Here is a 16,218-nt window from a genome sequence, read left to right as displayed (position 1 = left end):
AGTTGAAAATTTAAAATGTGAGACCAAAACTCTCACCAAAAATTGTTTAATTCAAAAAACTCTCTAAGCTATTCATATATAGTGTGATATTTATTTTTCTGACGTTTATCAAAGAAGAACAATAGAATGGAAATAGATTACCTACTTTCCGAACGGTAGCCATTTTGAATAAGCTTGATATCAACATGTTATACTTTCAGTCATTTATTGCATTAATAGGCAAAAATTACTGACTAATTTGACTCTTCAGAGGTTCAATGTAAACGTCTGAAAAACTTAATTAGTGACTCAGTGACGTTTTTTGGTTTGGTTTCGGTTACACCTTTCTCACCCTCAAGCAGAATCTCTATTGATTAAGCAATATTTATTTTTCAGATTGTGAAAGGTTGAACAACAACAAGAAACCCAAAACACTCAATAACAAAAACAGAAAACACGAATATTCAATATTTGACAGAAATATGTATGAATTTATTTGTTAATGTGGTGACTGACGTTTCAAAATTGGTTTATTAGTTCAAAATTGGCATGCATTTTGTAGGTACCTTTTTGGTCTAGATCATTCTGTCCATGCAAGAACAAAAAACGTGTCTCATAAGGGGAGTTTCGCTAGCCAGTTACCATTATCGTGTATAATGTGTATATGTGTATATGAGTATAATATATAATGGAAATTTCATTTCGAAATATTCACTTTCTTATAGAGTATTGTCAGGAAATTAGGTCCAGTAGAATATAATGAATATTCTAGAACAGGTGGCGGATAGGGGAACGGCCAGGGGACTGAAGGCCTTGCCCGGGAAGCCAATGTGGCGTTAAGGATGGGGTCGCCGGACTCCTGGTCAGTGGCAGAAATAAGTAGGGTGAGGGGAAGTAAAACTCCCCAAAAGCCTTTGAAAAACATGCCTTCGTGGATCAGCCTACCCAAGCTAATGCGTAAGGAATCGTGCCGAGAGCTGAATGGCCGCGGTGATATGCGGTTACGAACAATCTCCATTGGGAACTGAGCGAAACCTCTTTGTAATCAGCCTACCTCTGGTAATGCGGGGCTTTACCAGAGGTGACACCAACTCTTTCCTTGCTAATCGTGGGAACAGACATGAATGAAACAAACACAAAAACAGAAACAACAAAAACAAAAACCAATCCCGGACAGAAGTGCTCACCTCAATCTAAGGCGGTGACTGGGGATGAACAGAAATGTCCACCCCAATCTACCATTTGGAATGAGGCTGGACATAGCAGATCACCTCATGATGTAATACAAAGGCCAAGGCGAAAGCGCATTTGCGGCGCCGAGGCCAAAAAAGGAGAAAGAGAGCGAACGAGGCAGGAGAGGCAGCAATTATAAGTGCACTTTCCTCCTTCCCCACTCCACCTCCAACAGCAAGGGCCCTTCCTGTGGCGGGAGCCAAGAGCTTCGCCTTGAATGAAGGCAAGGAACCGGCTGCCTCTGCAGGAAAGCTTCCTCACTTGTGCACCTCCACGGAGGGAACCCCAAGAATGTTGGAGAAGCCGCGCAATGACAGTAATGTCGCTGCATCTTCCAAAACCTTTGCGGAGGCCACCGTGAGACACCTCAAGGTTGCCAAAGAGAGTGTGTGTTCGGCGAGTCTTGGCCTACACCTGCCAATATAAAGTAGATGTCTCCTAGTGACCTGTCCACCTTCTTGGAAAGGAGAGGATGGACGATGACCTAGCAGGATAACTCCTCGGTAGGATGTACAATGGGTCACATGTGGCCTAAGTGCTGGGGGTCTACTCTCACCCTCCCTACTCTACAGATACAGATTCAAGAAAATATTTGTAATCAAACTATTACAGTCAACAAGATTGTTGGAATGGTTTTCTTGAAAACGCAATGAGCCATTAACTATGGCGCAGGCCAAGCCCGGAGACTTGGAAGAAATGAACTTCCAAAGAGCACAAAAACTATGCAGTATAGTTGAAGTAAGAAGTGTTAGTTGAGCTGAATATTGAATGAATGTTTTGAATTTGAACGAGCGTATCACTTACAATTGAGAACTCACATGGACGTTTCAAAATTATTCTGAAAAATTCTTCAACTAGCAGTGCTATTAATGGAATGATAGGTCTCAACTCACTGAAGCTGAAACAACTACAAAACACCTTCCTGAAATATTCAATGTACGTCCTTGCCTTTGTGTTGAACCGCGCCCGGTCTTGTTGAATTCTGCATTCTACCTATTATCTTGCTAAGAGCATTTGACATGCAAATATGTAAAGCGTCACTGCGGTCTTTGGGGTCGAGCAGAACTCATACGTGAAAGGCATTATTTAACTGTGGAATAGGAAACTACTGGAAGTGATCATTACCCACAATTAACTCTTATCAGGTCTTCGTGGTAGCGTAAAATAATCAATCACTATATTTATTATGATAGGAGGTTTGCTGATGAAATTCTCTTGTTTTTCTGTGAAAGCTGCAAATGAGGATATTATAGGCAGCTACTGAAAGAGATCATTACCCAGAATTAACTCTTATCAAGTTTTCGTGGAAGAGTAAAATAATCAATCACTATATTTATTGTGAAAGAAGGTTTACTAATGAAATTCTATTGTTTTTCTGTGAAAGCTGCGAATGATAGTATTATAGAGCTACTAGAAGTGATCATTATCCATAATTAACTCTCATGAAATTTTCTTGGTAGCGTAAAATAATCAATCACCATATTTATTGTGATAGGAGGTTTGCTAATGAAACTCTATTGTTTTTCTATGAAAGTTGCAAATGAGGATATCATACGGAGCTACTGAAAGTGATTAATACCCAGAATTAACTCTTATCAAGTTTTCTTGGTAGCGTAAAATAATCAATCACCATATTTATAATAATAATAATGATAATAATAATAACAATCGTCTTTATTGTTTCCCAGCTGTAGTTGCATACAAATATTTAGATAAATTACATAGTTGCTGATATAACAAAAGGCGAAGTTCATCTCAGTTAGCACAAGTGCTACTGAGTTGTTCTTCCACTCAGGGGATATGAGGTTTGTTGATAAAATTCTGTGGTTTTCTGTGAAAGTTGCAGATGAGGATATTATAGGGAGCTATTGGAAGTGATCATTATCTACAATTAACTCTTATCAAATTTTTTTGGTAGCGTAAAATAATCAATCACTATATTTATTGTGATAGGAAGTTTGTTAATGAAATTCTATTGTCTTTCTGTGAAAGTTGCAAATGAGAATATTATAGGGAGCTACTAGAAGTGATCATTACCCACAAGTAACTCTTATCAAGTTTTCGTGGTAGCGTAATCACAATCATTATATTCATTGTGATCGGGAGTTTGCTAATGAAATTTTATCATTTTTTGTGAGAGATGCAAATGCGGATATTGTCGAAAGTTGCATACATTTTAATTTATTGCATATGTTATAGGTTTCAATCTTCAGGTTCATTTCATGTTTATGAATTATCATATAATGCATGTTTATTAATGTTGACAATTGTGGTTGTTGAAATAATTTTTTTGGTACACGCCAAGTTCTAATTTGAGTTCCAATAATTTTCATTTTTCCAGAATCTCAGTTACAATTTTAACATCGTACTTTGTTCTGCACTGTAAAAAATTGCAAATGCCTCATGAAATGAGTTGCTGGAGATGTCTGAACAAAAAACGAAATCGTATCCCCCTTCTTAATAAATTGATGGTATGGAAGAATCACCAAATTTGGTATGAAACTGCGAGATCTTAGAATATGTGATGGATTAAACGATAGACAAATAGATATATTACCTTTTTATACCATTGAATACAGTGTTTAGGATCCTCAATAATCAAAAGAAATATTGACAGAGCAGTGTAAAATATACCAAAGATAAATTAAAATAGAAACGAAAGATACCTATGCATAAAAACTCGCTCAAATTATAAAAACAGTAATTTTATCAATTATTTCTGAAATTTCTTCATTGATACTGTCTTTAGTTGGTTAGGCGGCAAGTAGTACATGTGCCTAAAATTTGGTTGACAAAAACTATCATTTCACTAGTTCGGACTTCCATTGTCTACTATATAAAATGATTTGAAATCCCTGAAACAAGTAAAAAAGAATAATTAAAAAAGAGAATAGTTGAAAATAACAATTATATTAAGCAACAATAAACCTGAAATGAAATGATAGTGAAATAACCTACAAGTAAAAATATAATAATTGAATAAATAAAAATTAAAGGAATGCAAAAAGAAAATAATAAAAATAAAGTGTAGAGATTCCAAGTCACGTTAGTTCACGACGTTTCGATTGTTGGTATCTACAATCGTCTTCGGGTGATGACTGTTACTTGTTTCAGGGATTTCAAATCATTTTATATAGTAGACAATGGAAGTCCGAACTAGTGAAATTCATCACGAAACATTGTCAATCACCTTCAAACAAACGTTAAAAACTATCATAATTTCTTGTTCCATACTCATGCATATCGCAATGTTTTCTTGAACTTTGAATAATTTTTGTGTAGATGAACAAGGATTTCGAATGAATCAAACTCTGGATCAAATATCATTCTGACCATTATTTTTTGCTGTCTGACTAACCCTGAAGAAGCATAAGCCTATAGCAGGGCCCCACACAAAACACACTTACAATATTATGTAATTATTCTTAAAAGCTAATAAACATTTTTGACTTGACTTGACTTGCTGTCTGAAAACACGTACTCCATCTTTTGTTTGAAGGTGGTTGACAATATTTCGTGGTGCATTTTATTAATTCGGACTTCCATTGTCTAATATCATATTGATTTGAAATCCCTGAAAGAATCTACTGGAAAAATAAAAAGGTTAGTTGAAAAATAACAATTATTTTGAGAAAAAAAACTTAAATTCCAAGATTCCAAGCCCTTTCCGACGTTTTGATTGTTGGTTTTCACAATCGCCTTTGGGTGACCCAATAAATAGTTAGAATATTTTTTTATCAACCCAAAGCTTCGGGTTTCCAACTTCAAAACAATTTCTTGTTTCAATTTTACACTGCTTCTTTCTGAAGAAAAATACTGTTCAAGTGAAGCAATGGTTTGTGAAGTGTTATGAGGACTTCGCGAATGAGAAAACGTTGGTTTCCTGACTTCGAACTTGGTGGTAGAGACACCGATGAAGCAGAACGCAGTGGACGTCCAAATGAGGTAGTAACACCAGAAAACATAAATAAATCCACAATCCACAAAATCGTTTTGAATGATCGAAAGGTGAAGTTGCATGAGTTAGCTGATATCGAAAAATTGTGTTGGCATGCATGAGCAATTCACTATGAGAAAACTGTTCAAAGTGGGTGCCGCGCGAGCTGACTGTTGTCGAAAAACAAAAACGTCTTGATGATTCTGAGCAGTGTTTAGCCATGTTCAAACATAACAAACCGGATTTTTGCGTCAATATGTGACAATGGATGAAACATGGATCCATCACTTCACTTAGGAATCAAAACGAATGTCATCTAAGTGGGGAGCCCGAGAGTATAACAATCTGCTAGAAAGGATATGATCTTAGTGGTTTGGAATGTGCGTGGTGTAATATTCATCGACTATCTGGAAAAGGGAAATACCATCGCCAGCGAATATTACATAAGCGTTATTGGAGCGTTTGAAGGCCGATATTGCAAAGAAACGACCACATATAATGCAAAGAAGAAAATGTTTCATCAAGTCAACGCACCGTGTCACAAGTCAATCAAAACTATGGCAAAACTGCGTGAAGTGAATTTCGAATTGCTACCACATCCACCGTATTCGCCAGATTTGACTTCCAGTGACTACTGGCTATTCGCAGACCTCAAAAATATGCTCAACGGTGAGAAATTTCGCTCGAATGAAAAGGTTATTGTTGAAACCGAGTCCCTATTTTGAGGCAAATCGTTCTACAAAAGTGGTATTGAATTGTTAGAGGGGCGCTGGAATGATTGTGTGGGTCTTGATGGAGATTACGTTGAATAATAAAGCCAATTTTGAACAAAATAAACCCGAGTTGATTTCGGTGTTTCAATTCCATTACGGGTGCTTGGAGTTACTGACCGAATAAGAAAAGTGAATCCAGCGTAATTCATGTTCATATCCTTTGAATTTGAACTTTGTCTTCCAGTTTCTATTCTAGAGAAACTTTTGTGTATCCTACATATCTTTCATTTGAGTTATTCACTTACTTCTTCTGCTGGAAAGTTTCTCGTATTTTTTGTATACAACGGAAAAGTAGATAGTGATAAAGTTTCTTTCCTAAAAACTTATCTTTCCCAAAAAATAAACCATTTTTAATTAATTGAAATTCAAGCAGTTTTCACAACTTTGTTTGGAGTAATGTACCTGCAGAAATGAAAATATTTCAAAAAGTGAGTGTTTCCTGAAATAAATTCATCTGGTTTCCCTAGAAATTTCATAACATTCTAGAGAGTTGTCAATATTGAGTTGGTGTTGTTATTACTTGTCAAACATGCCAAAATTTCAATTAAAACCCAAGTTCTAAAATGGGATCAACAGTTTGCTTCGAGAAAAGCTCCTCACATCGTTACTTTTGAACAAACTCCACAACGGTACTTGTGCAATGCAAGCACTTCTCAATTGATCATTCAATTTAATTTGAGCCACGATATCCTTCAGAAAATGAAATGAGACATTACGTCGTTAGTTCAGCGATTAGATAAACTCAGCGCCTGAATCAATTGTAATTAATTTGATGGAAACATCGTCTAGCGCAAATCATTATCCTTGAGAAATTAGACAGTAAAAGTCGGTCTAGCCAAGAATTTCTGGAAATAGATGATAATGAGTTGAGACTCCGTAGTTAATTGAAACTGATGAAGGACTCGGCGCTGATTATTGGATGATTGGATTTTGTTTTCTGCTATTGCAACGACCTTCACATGTTGAGGAGCTGATAGATTTTCAATATGAATTAAAAAAACAATATTTCATTTTTTTAGTGACCAAATATTTCTATTATGAGGTTGTTGAAAAAAATACGTCAAGGAATGTGATTTATTTTTTTTAATATACATAAATTTTGTAATCTTCCACATATAATAAAAAGTAACTATAATATAATGTCAAAATAGTAGGTCCTAAATTGTTAGAAATGACTGTCTCTTGCATTGGCGTAGGGAAATTATACTGATTATACTAATATTATACTATACTATATGACAAAACTAGCTGACCCGGAAAACGGGTTTTGCTTCATAAATTATTTCTCAAAAACAATAACACTTACAAATAATACAGTGATTAATACAGTTTATTGTATGATTTTCACTATAAATAATTGTCACGAGAACACGAAAAATCTGGATGGCTTGCCCACTCGAGTGCTAGCCACGTATAATTGTCCGTGTGAAAACATGGTATGCTCAAACTCACGCCACAAACGGACATTCTTTGTCCTTATTCATAGTCATTGCAAAAATACTTTGCAAGTCTCTAGTTCTTTCTACCTTTACTCATTGCGATACGGGCTATAGCTTTCGACTTACGGCAACATTTACGCAAAAAATCCAGAACTATTGTCTCCGCTTCATCTATGGTATTCGTAGCCCTCAACCTATCAATTATAAGCTACGAGAAGCCAGGTGGCTAAATATTAAATCTCGCCGAAAACTTCACTGCTCCATCTCATATCATAAAATAATTGATACCAAAACTCCCTCCTATCTTAACAGAAAGATTGTGTTCCGCAGTGACGTTCACAATCTTAATATTAGATTGAAACGTACTATAACACCACCAGTCCACAAATTATCATGTTTGAGAGAAGCTTTTCCTATAATACATCGACTAATTACAATGCTATTTCAAATGATTTTTAGAATATGAAAATCCTATAATATTTTGAAACCGGTTGTTTGAATCAGCACATATTTCTATAGTTTATTTCAATTTTTGATTAGTTGTGTCTGTTGATTTTTTGTTCTGCTTGTCCAAAGGTTGAGTGGAAGACCATCTTTGTGCACTCCAGGTATTCAAGATGAACTCTGCCATTTTAGTTTTCATAGAAAATGTTGTAGCGTATTTGATAGATCTTTTTCTTTTTATAATCCTGTGTTCTACTGGATAGAAAATAATATTATTAGTATTATTATTAATAGGGATTCGTGGTACTAATTCATTTTCACCTTGGAACTTGCCATTAAAAATGATGTCTTCGACAACGTTTCTCATGAATTTTTAATTGACTAATCGCGTGCTGTTGCACAGCCGTTGTGGATTCAAATGACGGAGATTCAGTTGTAGATTATGCATGCCTAGCAAATACAGTGTGTTCAAAAACTCTATTGGATAAATCCCGTGTTGGGAATCATAGGTTAAAAGGTAAGACTTCGTTAATCCTTAGCTCGCACAAAAAATAGGGTTGATGATAGAAGGGTGAAAAATAGGGGGTTATATGTATTTTTCGATTCTACATCTCATGAAAAAAAAAATAAAGAACAAAAATTTTGTCCTAAAAACCTAAAACAATTATTTTGAGAATTTTTGTCTGTTTGTCTGTGCTTCTTTGTGCGCTAATCTCAGAAAAGTATCTATCAAATATAAAAATTGTATGGACAAAATACAGGTTGTCACAAAAAGTAGTTTCCTAAAAGGTATATTTCAGTATTTGCTGAAAAATATATTTTAGAAAATGGTTTTATTGGTTTGTAAGAGTGAGATTGTCAAGGTGTGATGTATTGAATGGAGTCTTTCGATGAGCGAAATACCAGGTTGTCACAAAAAGTAGTTTTCACAAGAAATAAATTTTACTTTTCACTAGAAAATATGTTTTTTTGGTAATACTGATTTGGAAGAGTGACATTGTCAACAGAGTAGTGTTTCGATAAGAGAAATTCCAGGTTATCACAAGAAGTAGTTTCCACAGAAATGAATTTAAGCCTTCACTAGAATTTTTTTTTCGGTATACCAGGTTGTCACAAGTAGTAGTTTCATTAGAATTAATTTTTTTGAAAATGTTCTCATCACTTTATGCAGTTTGTGTTATCAGATGAAGATCTAATGAATGGAGTCTTTCGATGAACAAAATTTCAAGATGTCACGAAAAGGAATTTTCAGAAATATAAAATTCAGTCTCCATTGGAATTTTTTTGAAATATGAGTATGATATTTTCAGGAAAGTATTAAATGATTGACATATTTCTGTGAATTGAATGCTCACAGGAAGTAGCTTCCCGAAAAATAAATTTCAGTCCACGCCAATGAAGATTCAGGTAACAGCTAGTTGAATACATTCCAAACACAGAGTAAAGACGGTTATCTACTTGGGGCACTTCTAATTCTCAAACATCCGTTTTTCACAAACCCTCATTTAGCCAGGTCAGCTCCTAAGTGTGAAACATGGCTTTTCAGTTACACTGTTGACATATAAACAGTCCAAGATCCAAGATAATCCGCATTCGAAAAAAAAGTGGAAAATATATGGCTGAAAATTTTCTTTTTTAATAGGGGTTGACTAAAAGCCTGGTGTAATGATATCTAGACATCGGGCTAAATGTTACAAAATTATTAAAAATTATATTTGTTGCATTTCAAAGACTTTTTTTGATACATTCAGAATTCTCAAGACTGAGGTTTAGTTGGGTAGTTCAAAAGAAATCTACACTCAGTAACTCAATCAGCTCTATAGTGAATGCCTGAAATATTCACTTCAGTTACCTAGGAATCGCATTTTAAAAGGCTATACCTCTCTAATCTTTAGTTCGTATAAGTTTCGATTTTTGAAGGTTGTCATTCGTAGAGGGACGACAGCAGATCATCGGAAAAATATATTTCAACAGATCTACAACTGGGATTATAAATAATTGAATCGAAACATACAATGGAGTTTCAAGAGAATGGTACATAATTTTGGGAAAATTGTAGGAATCTCTGCAGTGTAGTTATTATGAACCATTCACAAAATTGCAATATTATATATAACTTCATTCAGCCATCTTCATCTCAGTTATTCTCAATGTTGGACTTTTTTTGTTCATATCTTCAAAAGAAAAAAAATTTAAGACCCATCTTAAAACATTTCAGTTAGCTTCATGATTTTTGAATTGTAGTGGTTGCTTTATAGTAGTTTTATTGCTCAATACTTAACCGTGCAATATTACAAATTTTCAATTTACGAAAAAAATGGGAACCTATTCATTTTAATGAAATTAATGTAATAATACCACGGAGAAGAAAAATAATTGGTCATCTAAATGAGAAGATTACAATTGCATTTCATTAACAACCCAAGGAAGCCGATTATCAAATTTCACGTCTTATCAGAGTGGTATTATTATACAAAGAATGAATTTGCTCTCTGAAGACACTTTTGAGGGCATGTGGAAGATAAAGATCGACCGTGCAAATTACTCTCATCTCCGCAGTGTGAGCAGAGGTCTGGGAAATTGCATTTCCCGCTGTGATTGAAGTAAACACGAGCTCCAAAGTTTCCACACCTTGTAAACATAATAACGTTAATATCACCTGATCTTAGGAGTTTATTATTGTGGTAATGGAAACTTCGTTTGATTTAACAATATTAAATATTATGCTCGTCGGCTTGGAGTTGTTAGTGAAGAAAGTGTCTCCTTGTGATGATAATTTGACTACGATTGATTTTATCCAGCGCAATGGAAAATATCAACAATAGCCAACCGTTACACTGGGATAGACAAGTGTTTTTGAAAATGTTCACTCTTCTTATTCTAACACATAATCTTCCCATCATCTTTCTGATATTGTCTCTCCATAGTCTTCCAAGTCTTCTTCTTTGTTGTGGTAGGTAATGGGCTTGTTTCATGCTATTGATAGTGATATTGGTTTGCTTATAGACTGATCGAGTTATGGGTATATTATACTCAACGAGCCTAATCGGTCCAATACCTCTTTAAATTTGCAGAAAAAAAAATTCGAGGAGTGAGAGTTTAAATTGGCCGCGTGTCTGTTGACCAATAAAATTGATCGTCTCTACAGCGGTGTTGCCAAGTGTCAATTATTTTAACAAAAATACGTAGTTATGGAATATTAGGAAGAGTACATTGTCTCATACATTCAAGAGAGACTGGGTGGAAATATGACTGATATATAACGTGGAATTTCTTATTTTTGGTGGGTGGCATGAATGCATGATTGATTTATTTTATTAGGGTTCATGAGCCTTCGAGAAACATTTGAGAATATACCTCGTTGAATTCATATAGAACCATGGTTTTCGAGTTCATTTTATTTCATACAGAGAAGTTTTTAATGAATTCAAACGTTAACGGGTTCATATACACTTCCATTACTCGTATATGCCTTTTCATCATAAGACGAGCACAAGCGTAGCCGTCATATTGAAATGGCGGTAATTCAAAACATACGTACTGTTTTAATCAACAATGGCTGGGCAAAGAATATTATCTCTATAAAAAAATAAATTATTGGAAAAAACCATTGATGGTGCATCACTTGTTTATAATTCAGTTGAGGCTCATAATTGTGAACAATTAAAAAGGTGGTTAAAACGTCATGGGCTTCCGCAGAAAAGGAAAAAAAGTGAGCTGATTGTGAGGTGAGGTATCAGCATTTGTTTACAGTCCAGTCGCTTTGTTTTTTGGAACACGTTAATGCAGGCATGTTTTTTTGGAATGATGCATTTTGAGACATCATGTATACATTGAGGGATCGCACGTTGAAAACTGAGATACGCGTCATCTTATATTATCATTTTATTGTAATATATTTTGAAACACCTTGTATAATTTTTCTTTTAACAAACGTCAATGAAACATCCTGTATACACTTTTTTAAAAGATTTGTTTAATTAAAAAGACAATTTTTAATTAAACAAACAAAAATATTGCATGAAAGATTGAACTCGTACTAAACGATAAAAAATTTATTGAAACACGAATTCATATGAATGGAAGTCAGCAATAGAAATTTTCGAACGAAGCAGAGAGAAAATGGAGCATTGAAACACGACTTTGGTGCAATTACGCATATAGACTTGTTGGAGTGAAAATAATTCAATGAAATTGTTTGAACTAAACAATGAAAAATGTTGTATCGAAATACAACTTCATATGGATAGTATCATGCCCAAATTTTGAGGTTTTCAAAATTGCTTTGAATAATCGTTAGCTAAAAGGATGTGTATACATATAAACAACTAGAAAAAATACAGTTCTTTGATAAACTTCAAGTAACAATTTCTTTGGATGAAAACCACTGTTTATACCTGACTTTTATCAGGGAAAGGTGGATGAAAATCATTATTTATACCTGACTTTTATCAGGGAAAGGTAGGTTCTTCTAACACATTTAAAAAAAAACCTGAAGTTTTCGAATTTACCTAAGGATTTGTGAAACACGTTTTGTCGTCGCTGTGTAAAAGTGCTGGATATAAAAGTTCTTGATGACAAAATGATACAATTGTCTCATGGATACTAAGAGTAATAATGTCTTAATTCTAACTTTTCAAATTGCAAAAGTTACACGAAAAAACTTAGTACGCCGAACCAACCCATACTGCGCAAAGCGTAAACTAAATAGCGATAAAAATTATTTCATATACACATGAAAAATATTTTCAATGTTCCTTTCCTCTGTTGAATTTTTAATAAATATTTGTGCTCCTACATTTCACCTTTTTCACTTCCCACTCCTCAGTAACAGCCCCATTATTTTGGTTTATTAATCATCAGAGTACACAGTTTCAAACTTTATCAAAGTCTTTATGAGAGTTTCAACATGTTTGTTATTTCTTCATCATCAGCACACACCGTTTCGAATTCTATTTAAGTCTTCATCAAAGTTATAACATTTTGGTTACTTGTTCAATTATCAAGGAACCCCCCTGCTTTTTTTATTTGTATCATTTATCCCTTCTCAGTCCCCATCAAAAGTTATAACCTAATATTTTCGAAACCACTATGGTACACTAAAATTCACCTATGTAATTTATTCTTGCTGCATATGAAAATGAAATAATTTATACTATAAAATATTCGTGAAACTGAGCCTTTGGGTACACCGCGCTTGTAATTTATAAAAAAGATTATGAAAACTGGCACATCACAATTCACCGATGTAATTGAACCTTGAGGCATACCAAAATGCTATAATTTATACTATAAAAATGTTTATTATATAAGTTTGAAAATGTCCATATAGGACGAAACTGCAGTAACATTAGTTACAAATAAAAGTGGTAAAGAAGATATAAATTTTCATTTCTCTTTTCGTCTTGAACCTAGCAACATTCTAAAAAGTGGTACGCAATAATTCCCCTACCTACGTAATTGATCCTTGTAACCTACCATAATACCAAGATTTATACTATAAAAATATATAAAAACCGATTCTTGCGAAATACCATATTCATGCTTTCAATATGTGGGGGGTTGATAAACAAAGTCTCCTATTTTTCTTGTTTGCTTCAACAAAGTGTCGTGACATTTCACGTACATTTGTCTGCGACGGAAAAATATGTGTTCACACAAAAACATTTGAGCATATATTGGAGACTGTAGCTGAGTTGTGTAAGCAATAGACATTTTGCCACGATTTTTTCTAATATTTATTCAATTATCAAATCAGTTTTCAACAATGCCAGGTTTGATGAACAATTTTTCAAACTGCTATGTGTATATGAAACTTATAAATGTACCTTAAATTCAATGAAATTTTCTTCTCTGATGTATTAAAACAGTAAAACTCCCTGCACTGTATAATCATTCGTTGTTAAATGAGTACCCAACTAATGACTCATAGCTATAACCTTCAACGTGATAAAAAATTACTTCGAAAAATGTTTCAAATATATGACTTTAATTAGTATACAAACAACAGCCCAATTGATTGAGACAAAATATTTAAACTACTACAATTCTAAATAAAGCGTATGCATCTCATCTGAGTGCGATTATAATATTTTCAAGTTGGAATATGATTCAATACATACATTTTATCAGTTATAACCGGATAATGTTTGCAGTCAATGATGGCGTAAAAATATACGTTTGTTTCTAAACTTTATCATGAAAACATTTTTGCTCATGAGCGTTCATAATACTTTGTTTTCATAATTTTTTTTTCAAATAAACAAAACTTGTTTTGTAATAATAATAACATTTCTAACTCTCATATATATCTACAACATACGCTTATTATGGTAAATACTCATCAGAAAACAACTACTTTTTCGGCTAATACCACGACGAGAATTGAATCAATCAATTTTCAAAACATTCTGTAGTGGAATAGGGCAAACATTTTTTTACAATTTTCGTATTGTAATTGTTGGATAATGTTACAACTTGTATTTTTTCCATCAATTTTCATAAATTTGGTTGTGAAATTTGTTATGAAATTAGTTGTAGCTTTCATATTTTTTTCTACATCATAAATCTTGTACTATAATATTGGATCTCCTAGTGAGAAATATTTAACAAGTGTCTACGGAAATTTATTTCACTATTCCTCAACTCCTTATTTTATAGTGGAATTTTAAAAAACGTTTTACAAGTCTTGTTGATTTCTACACCAAATAATTTTGTATGTTGTTTTTTGTTGTTACTTTTCAACTACTATCTTCACTTTGAACATTTAAATTGTTAGTTGTTACAACTTTTGTGGTTTTCATATCCAATCAGAAGGTTGGTCTCATTATTATGAAAAATTCTACCATTTCATCACCACCTCCATAATTATGATAATAGTTTGACTCCTCTCTCGTAAAATGTTCACCATAGTATTTGTAGTGTATCAATTCGTTTTTTATGTAGATGACCTAATAACCGTGACAATTATCCGCCTCATACTTCCCAATATCATATTTCATTCTCGACTTGAAATGTGAAATGAAACGAGAATTTCTGAATATTCAACTATCTACTATTTGAAAACAAATTTCACATTAAATTTCATAACTATTTCCTGAACAACTCTTAATCAAAATATATGCTAATATCGTAGATACTATAATGAGAATTATATACGTGTTTCTGAACTTTGTAATGAAAACATTTTTCATCGTGATCATTCATAATACTTAATTTTCATAAAGTTTCGTCAAATAAACAAAAATTCTTTTGTAGTAATAAACACATTTTTTTATTCTCATATACAACTATTATGGTGAATACTCGTCAGAAAACAACTACTTCTTCAGCTATTATCACGACGAGAATTGAATCAATCAATTTCCAAAACATTCTGTAGTGCAATTGGGAAAACACTTTTTTACAATTTTCGTATTTTAATTGTTGAAGAATCTTCCAACTTGTATTTTTTAAATCAATTTTCATAAATTTGGTTGTGGATTTTTTTATAAAATTAGCTGTAGCTTCCATATTTTTTCCACACCATAAATCTTGTACTAGAATATTAGATCTCCTAGTGAGAAACATTCAACAAGTATCTACAGAAATTTATTTTACTATTCTTCAACTCCCTATTTTGTAGTGGAATTTTGAAAAACTTTTCATAAGTCTTGTTGTTGATTTCTTCACCAATTAATTTTGTATTGGAATTCTTGAATAGTGTTGAATTCTATAGTTTTTTTGTTGTTACTTTTCAACTACTATCTACACTTGGAATATTCAAAATGTTATTTCTTACAACTTTTGTGGTTTTCATATCCAATCAGAAGGTTGGTCTCATTATTATGATAAATTCTAACCACCTCCATAATTATGATAACAATTTTACTCCTCTATCATAAAATTTTCACCATAGCATTTGTAGTGTATCAATAAGAGTAAATATAAATCTACTCACTTCTAATATTTTATTCTTTGGATGTCACCTCTAATATGTTCTTGGATATGTCACTAATGCACACCCACACACAGATACACACACACAAGTCACTCGAATTAAAAGGGTTCCTCAATACAGGAAATAGTTATAGCCATAAATAATTCTTTAGCGATAAGTGACTTCAGACCCCAGATATATGCATAAATACATGTTGCCAAGTTTATTAGCGAAACATCCTAAATAATGACCTGGTTTCCAATCAATTTTCAAACGGAAGCTATAAAAAAGACGTACTACTCGATATTTCAATTTCCCAAGTCGTCGAATGATAAATATATATATATATATATATATATATATATATATATATATATATATATATATATATATATATATATATATATATATATATATATATATATATATATATATATATATATATATATATATATATATATACAGGGTGTCCCTGGACTTCCTCTTTTTCTCTCG

The 16,218-nt window shown here is 33.1% G+C and overlaps 1 protein-coding gene across 1 annotated transcript in view; it reads right to left on the bottom strand.

The window, feature by feature from the left end:
* LOC111502620 (retinol dehydrogenase 14) overlaps window positions 1-15,857 on the bottom strand; it is a 119,639-nt gene extending 103,782 nt beyond the window's left edge. Inside the window, exon 1 of the mRNA XM_074170872.1 lies at window positions 15,745-15,857. The gene's annotated coding sequence lies outside the window, so the exon portion shown is untranslated. The remainder of the gene's footprint in view (window positions 1-15,744) is intronic.
* Window positions 15,858-16,218: the final 361 nt, after the last annotated feature.

Source organism: Leptinotarsa decemlineata, unplaced genomic scaffold (genome assembly GCF_025532065.1).
Source record: "Leptinotarsa decemlineata unplaced genomic scaffold, Ldec_3_MD MMD2_tig00000008_RagTag_RagTag, whole genome shotgun sequence".
NCBI lineage: Eukaryota > Metazoa > Arthropoda > Insecta > Coleoptera > Chrysomelidae > Leptinotarsa > Leptinotarsa decemlineata.
This window is presented reverse-complemented; position numbering and strand designations above follow the sequence as displayed.